We start from the raw sequence: 7795 nt of genomic DNA on the forward strand, positions 1-7795 counted from the left end.
GACTCTTAAAGAAGCTGCTAGAACAATGCTTGCTGATTCGGGTATTTCTCAAAGATTTTGGGCAGAGGCAGTAAACACTGCGTGTTACACTCAGAACAGATCAATGATTAATAAAAATCATATGAAAACACCATATGAGATCTGGCATGGAATAAAAAAGTATAATTAGTTATTTCAAAATATTCGGCTGCGGATATTTTATTCTTGATAATGGTAAAACTTATTTAAAAGCGTTTGATGCTAAATCTGCAGAAGGAATATTTATTGGATACTCATCAGTTAGTATAGCTTATAGAGTCTTCAACAAGAAAACCCTAAATGTTGAAGAATCTGCTCATGTTGATTTCGATGAAACTGAACTAACTGATAAGCAACTGATCAAGTTGAGCTAGTTGATCGATTTACAGATATCAGTTTGGAAGATGATGACAAAAATGAAAGTTATGGCAATCAATACATACTTCAAACACCTGAACCAGAAGTACTGGACCAATCAGATGTGCATGAAGTCGTTGCTGATGATCAGTTGATAGCGCATAATGATAACATTCAAATAACAGTTGACGAAGCACCAACTGAGACTTAAAACTGTGTTCAATTACCAACTGAAGAAATCGCTGATACAACAAATACTGAGTACAGATGGAGAAAATCACATCCACCTGAACTGGTAATAGGAAATCCATATAATCCAGTAAGAACTCGCAATCAAATGCTAAATTTATTTATCTATTCAGCTTTTGTTTCACAACTAGAACCGAAGAAAACTGATGAAGCTCTTGCTGATCCTAATTGGGTAAATGCAATGCAAGAAGATCTAAATCAGTTCACTTATAACAATGTCTGGAACTTAGTTCCAAAACCAATTTCAAAAACTATTATAGGTACAAAATGGGTATACAAAAATAAACTGAACGAAGATGGTTCAGTTGGACGCAACAAAGCAAGATTAGTGGCACAAGGATATAGGCAAGAAGAAGGAATTGACTATGATGAGACGTATGCTCCAGTTGCAAGACTGGAAGCAATCAGAATGTTTCTTGCTTATGCATCACACAAGAACTTCAAGGTCTATCAGCTGGATGTAAAGAGTTCATTCCTAAACGATCAACTACAAGAGGAAGTATATGTTGAACAACCCTCAGGTTTTGTAAATCACAACTTTCCTGATCATGTATATCATTTGAACAAAGCCTTATATGGTCTTAAACAAGCTCCCAGAGCTTGGTATGAAATTCTTTCAAAATTTCTAACTGATCATGATTTTTCTGTTGGATCAGTTGATAAGACCTTGTTCAAATTGGCTAAGAATGATCACATTTTATTAGTTCAAATTTTTGTTGCTGATATTGATATGTGTCGTTTTTACGTGTTTTATCGCATTAATCTGTGTGTGTTTTGCATTGTGCATAGTTTATTTCAGTCACATTCTGTTCATTTTAGAGTAAATATTTGCATTTTATCACATCTCACTCGGGCGTGATGAATTTGCAGGAAAAAGGGCCGGAAGAACCAAAATCGGAGCCAAGTTCCAAGTCAAGACAAAAAGGGCAGAGGAGTTGGCGCTCGGGCGGTGAAATTGTACCGCCCGAGCGCGAAAATAGAAATGCCGAAGCGTTTGTACAGAAGGTTTGGCGCTCGGGCGGTGAAATTATACCGCCCGAGTGCGAGATGAAAGCCCCAAAGGATTAAAGACAGAAAGGTCGGCGCTCGAGCGGTAGTTTTCTACCGCCCGAGCGCGAATGCCGCACAAGCCCAGGGAGAATACAGAAAGTGTGGCGTTCGAGCGGTATTTTTCTACCGCCCGAGCACCACCTATTTTTGGCAAGATTTCATGCTCGATTTCTTACCTTAGTTGAGGAGGGTGGCTATTATGGGAGGAGTTTTTGGCCGACTTTTGGGGGACATTGAGAGAGATTCAGACTGAATTTTGCAGCCGTCATCAAGCTTTTGGAGAGAACTTTGCGCTTGGATTGAAGATTTGAAGCTTTCCGGACACCATTCTTCGCAGATTTCGTCTCGCCTAGTATTTCTAATCTAGTTTCTTTCATTTTAAACATTGTTGCATTTATTTTTACTATGAATTCTAGTAGCTAACTTTATTATTTGTTAGGATTAAAGGGGATCCTACCCCGAATGTTGGTTTGAATTAATTTATATTTCGGTTGTGCGTTATTCTTGATTTTACTACTGTTTTATCGTGTCATTAAAAAATAGCTAACTTTAACGACGTTTTCATATCACGAGTGAGTTCGAGAGAATAACGAGTGATAGGATCGAGTAGTAGAATTCACGGATCTACAATTACATAGATATATGAAATTGGATACGTGCCGATAGTCATAGTCCTAAGGGTCGAAAACTAGGGGATTTTATATATCGAAATGCGATTCGCTCGTGATAAATAATTAAAGATATTTAATTACTTCATTGAGTGGAATTAGTTTGGCATAGCTCGAGAGAGTGTGTTCAATAGATTAGGAAATCCTGTCGGAAGCGTAGATCACGATCGAACGAATTAATAAATTAACGAGGGGTAGGTGAACCGAGATTCCCAACAAATCCATTTCTCATTGAATTTTACTCAACCATTTTAGACATTATATCTCATTACTTGATTTTGAATCTTTTTATTTGCATTCTTATTTGATTTTAGTAGTAATAAAACAATCAACTCAATTTTCGTTGCTAAATGTTAAATAACTGAAAATAACAATTGTAAAACACAGTCTTCAGTGGAACGATACTCGTACTCACGTACACTATATTATTACTTGACATCGTGCACTTGCGATTAATTTTTGAGCATACAAAATAATATTTTATTGGGGATTTCACTGTGCAAGTTTTGCTCGATCAGATATCATATTTGGGTCAAATAATCCCAAATTATGCGAAAGGTTTGCTAAGCTAATGTAGGATAAGTTTGAAATGAGCATGATGGGTGAACTGACATTCTTTCTTGGACTGAAAGTGAAGCAACTGGAGACTAGTATATTCATCAGTCAAACTAAATATACAAAGGAGCTGCTGAAGAAATTTGGCACGGAATCATGTTCAGCTGCAAATACTCCCATGAGCTCATCAGTAAAATTGGACACTGATCAAGGGGAAATATCAGTTGAGGCGACATTATATCGAGGTTTAATAGGTTCATTGTTGTACTTAACTGCCAGTCGTCCTGATATTGTATTTGTTGTCTGTATGTGTGCTAGATTTCAAGCAAGTCCTAAGCAATCACATTTCTCAGCTGCTAAAAGAATTTTGAAATATCTTAAGGGTACACAAAATGTTGGGTTATGGTATTCTAAAGACTCTACTTTCAAATTAGTTGGATATTCAGATGCAGATTATGCAGGATGTAAGCTTGATCGTAAAAGTACAAGCAGATTACTTAATGCTTAAATGATTTCAGTTCATAGTAAACTTATATTAGTTAGTCTTTCATCAGTTCATCTGTTTAAGTTCGAAATTCATATATAACAACTGATGAAATTTATCATTTGCAGGAAAGAGAAGAACAAAGTTAAGCTCATATAAATACTTCATTCAACCATAAAAGTTTGCACGGATTACATCATCATATTTTTCCTCTACAACAATTATCCACATTTTCAACCAAATGGTTAAAGGTGCGGTAGATGTCTTGACAAAGCTCTGAGAAACAGCTATGCGCTTAAGGATTTTCAGTTCTTTTTGAAGCATTAGCTGATAGATATGACCATCATTAAAGATGTCCACCCACACAGCTATGTTCAAGTGCTCTCGCACTTTTTTCAACTCTGCCACCAGTTCGGGAGTGGTAGCCTCTCCAGTATTATACAAGAACTCAAGCCTCTATAACTTTTCCCAGTAGTGAAGACTCTTATAGAAGACTTCATCTTCTATAACAGCCTTCCTGGTCTCCAGAGCAAACGGCGAAGCACTCGAGCTACTCGTATCTTCCGTTTTTTTGTCTTGAATATTTTCACCAATATAACTGAAACTAATCGTGTTACTTCTATTTATAGCCGAAAATCATGGAAGATGAAGGTCCGTCAACGTTTCAGCAAACGATAATCTTTCTGACCTTTAAATTTATTTTATATCGTCACTTTAATTATTATATGCATGTATTAAGAGGGAATAATGGTTTTAAGAGGTTAACTGAGAAGACAAATGTTAGTAAACTCTCAACTGAAAGGACACAGTCTTACAACTGATCGTTCAGTTGGGTATTTCACTAATCTTTTTAAAATACATTTTAATGCAGCAATGAAGAAAAATATATTTTAAACATGTCAAAATGCACAACATAATTAATTCATAAAATTAAAAGAATTAATTAAAATACAAAGGAATTTAATAAATCGTATGCATGTGGTTCGCGTGGACCTTAAAATATTCGGAATGTTACAATCTTCCCCCCTTAAATTGAATTTCGTCCTCGAAATTCGCTTATCCTTAATAATCCCAAAGTTTATACTTAGTTCTAGTATCCCAAAAATCTACGCTTCCGCTGCGCTACTCTGATAAAACTTAAACTCTAGAATGTCCTTACGTCTCCTTGATCCCAATTAATTTATCTTCTAAATCCTTATTTTGCAATCGCAACTTAAAAAACCCAAATGACTTAGTGATAATACTATTATAACCTTGAATTTCAATTTTTCTTACGATTCCCAATATTAAAAGATGGATAACCAAATTTATCGTATATTATTTTCCTTATTTTATACCCAAAACTTTCATCAACTTATCAAATTTCAATCTTAAAATCCCAAACGCATCTGCTAACGCTTAGATTTTCAAGCCTAATATCGATTCATCCTTACAAACCCTTGATTAAAATTCCTTATAACATTATAACCCAAGATATCCCAAGGTTCTGAATACTCTTAAAAGTCTAAATCCTCAAAATCTTATCATTTAAACAATTTAATTATCACTTATTGCTAAACTAACCCCCAAATTCCTTAATATTTACAAAATAAATTCTTAATTTTCCCAAAAATCATCCTAATTAGTCCTTAATTTCAAAAATCCTACGATTAACCCGTAAATTCTTGGGATTCTTAATTCTCTTCTACGGGTTTCCCATAAGATAATTTCGATAAATTTAAACTTATTTATCCAAAAATCAATTCCTATAACCAATCTTACATTTCATCAACTTAAAATCCCAATTTATCTATTTTCTTATTCCCAAAGTTGTTGTAATCCTCGAATAATTATTCCTTACGTCTAATTCCCAAAAATTAATTCGACTAGTAACCATGAATCATAAAAATTTTCTTAGAGAATCTACATGTCCCAAAGCATTCATAATATTCTCGATTAACTTATAGCCCAAAAATTAGAACGTCAATTCTAAAACCCAAAAATCAACATTGTCCAATCCCACCACAAAACCAAAATGCGTTAAAATCAAATAATTTCTTATTTTATATCGTATCACGTATAAAAATTCCAAGCATATAAATCATATATCATCATAAAGCTATTAAACATGTGGCGTAAACATTTTATTCATGTACTTATGCAGGTAATATCATAAAATCATATTGAATCACATAAAGCTTGTAAAACTTACAAGTTGAGGCTTGACGACTGATCTTCCCGGAGCTGATGGTGGCACAACCCTTTACAGAACCATTGCTCTGATACCAACTGAAACGTCCTGATCTTTTTATTGCTTTAAAAGTACTAGAAATTTTTTTTTAAAAAAAATTCGGCCATCTCAAGTCGCCCATCAAAATATTTGCCCCTTTTAAAATAAAACCTCCTTCAACTAGTATTTAAAAATTCGAGTGAAATAGTCGAAAGTAAAAATCGTCTACTGTTTTACCAAACCTAAAAAGCAATAATTTGAAAAGTAAAGCCCATACTAAACCTCTCAATAATCTCTCAAAGCTTAAATAAATAATCTTAAAAATCTTTAAATTAAATCATAAAGCATAATGCAGAAAATGTAGCGCTGGTCCTCGGGTTGTGTGCGTCATCAGTCCAGTCAAATCTCTCTTCAAGTCCTCCCTCAATACCACCTGCATCCATCACACCTAGTGAGTCTAAAGACTCAACACACAATAATCTTTATAACGAGTAATACGTAATACAGTCAACATATAACGGTGAAAAATACTTGTACTTAAAATATCGTTTTCATGAAGATGCATAAATTTAAACATACACGTTTTCATAAATATTTTCATGATGCATAAAACTTTAAACTTAAACATTTTCATGACATGCAAACATGAATTTCCTTTTTCCTCAACATAACATGACATAAAACCTTTAACATGATCATAAACGTTTTCCTTTTTCTTTGTTGAATTCAGATCGTTAATTGTGACTTTCCTGACATGACATGACATGACGATGGATCCAACTAAATAAAACCACAGTACTGGGCGGCGGGGGACACCAGCAACACTCTCACCGGTCAACTGGGCCCTGGCCTATCATGATTCGAATAGAAATACGATCGTCGGGGCTCCCTCTGGGGCCTTTTCCCTTAAATGGGCTCCCTCTGGGGCCTTTTCCCCTCACGATATTCCCATTCTTCCGTTACCACAAAACCGTTACCACTTTAACCGTTACCACATATTCGCAATGATGGAAACACGATCGTCGGGCTCCCACTGGGACCATAACCTTCACGACGTCGCCACCATTAACGAATTAGTCACAATCACTTCACATCATTCAACATTTTTCATTCACATCACTTTATAAAAATCATGCAAAACATAACATTTTTCGTTTTGAAACCAAGCATGCAACATGTATTTTAAATGTCTTCCCTCAGTCATAAATATCAAATAGACATTTAAAAATCATAATTTAATCATGAACATTTCATAAACATTTTAAACATAATCATAATATTAAAAATAGCATTTCGGGCACTGCCATGACTTTTACTAATTTCTAGGTGTAAAAAGACCGTTTTACCCCTGGACTCGACATTTTACGTTTTCGACTTTTTCTTGATTTCATAACTCTAATATGTCCCAAATATTTATTTAAGCCTACGAGAATTTTCTCCTATTTTTATTTAGCTTAATTCGACGACTTTTAATTATTCTTTAAATGTGACGTATTAATGCGTTTTAATCCCGAATTAAACCAAACCTTAATATAAAATTTCCAAATTAAAAACTTAGACTTATAATAAATATTTAAGCTTAAACCTAATTTTTCATAATTTTATTAAGCTTAAAACTAGACGTTTCAATTAACTCGTTAATTAGCGTTTCGTACGGCGATTAAATTCCGAATAAATCCAAAACTCGTTATTTTGATCCCAAATTTTAAACATAGCATTTTTATGATTTATTCTACCCTTACAAGTCTTGAGCCACCCCCGTGGACCCTTGGATACTTTTTTAGTTCTTTAATTTCGAAATATGACACCCTACCGAACGCACCGAGCCAACTTCTAATTTACTCGAGCCACGCCCGAGCCACCTTGAGCCAAAACCTATCCAACCCATCTAGGGACCCTACTGTGCAAGCCCAGCCCAAAAAAACAAGCCCTGGCCCGACCAAAAGCTTGCTGGAATCCAACCCAAATTCTGCCCTTTGTGTGTGTGACTCCTTCCTCTTCCCCAAGTCTCCTAATTGATCTAGGACTCCACTAGCTGTGCACCACCCGACCCCTCATGCACCTAACCCTTCCTGGACCACGCCCAGACCTAGCCCAAACCAAGCCACACCTAAAACCAGCAGCGAAGCTACTAAACCAGAAGCACACACTTGCTCGCACAAGCTGCCCTCATGGCCTCTCTCACGTTTTCTGTTGCTAGGCCCC

This window comes from Primulina eburnea, chromosome 2 (assembly GCF_022965805.1).
Source record: "Primulina eburnea isolate SZY01 chromosome 2, ASM2296580v1, whole genome shotgun sequence".
Classification (NCBI taxonomy): Eukaryota; Viridiplantae; Streptophyta; class Magnoliopsida; order Lamiales; family Gesneriaceae; genus Primulina; species Primulina eburnea.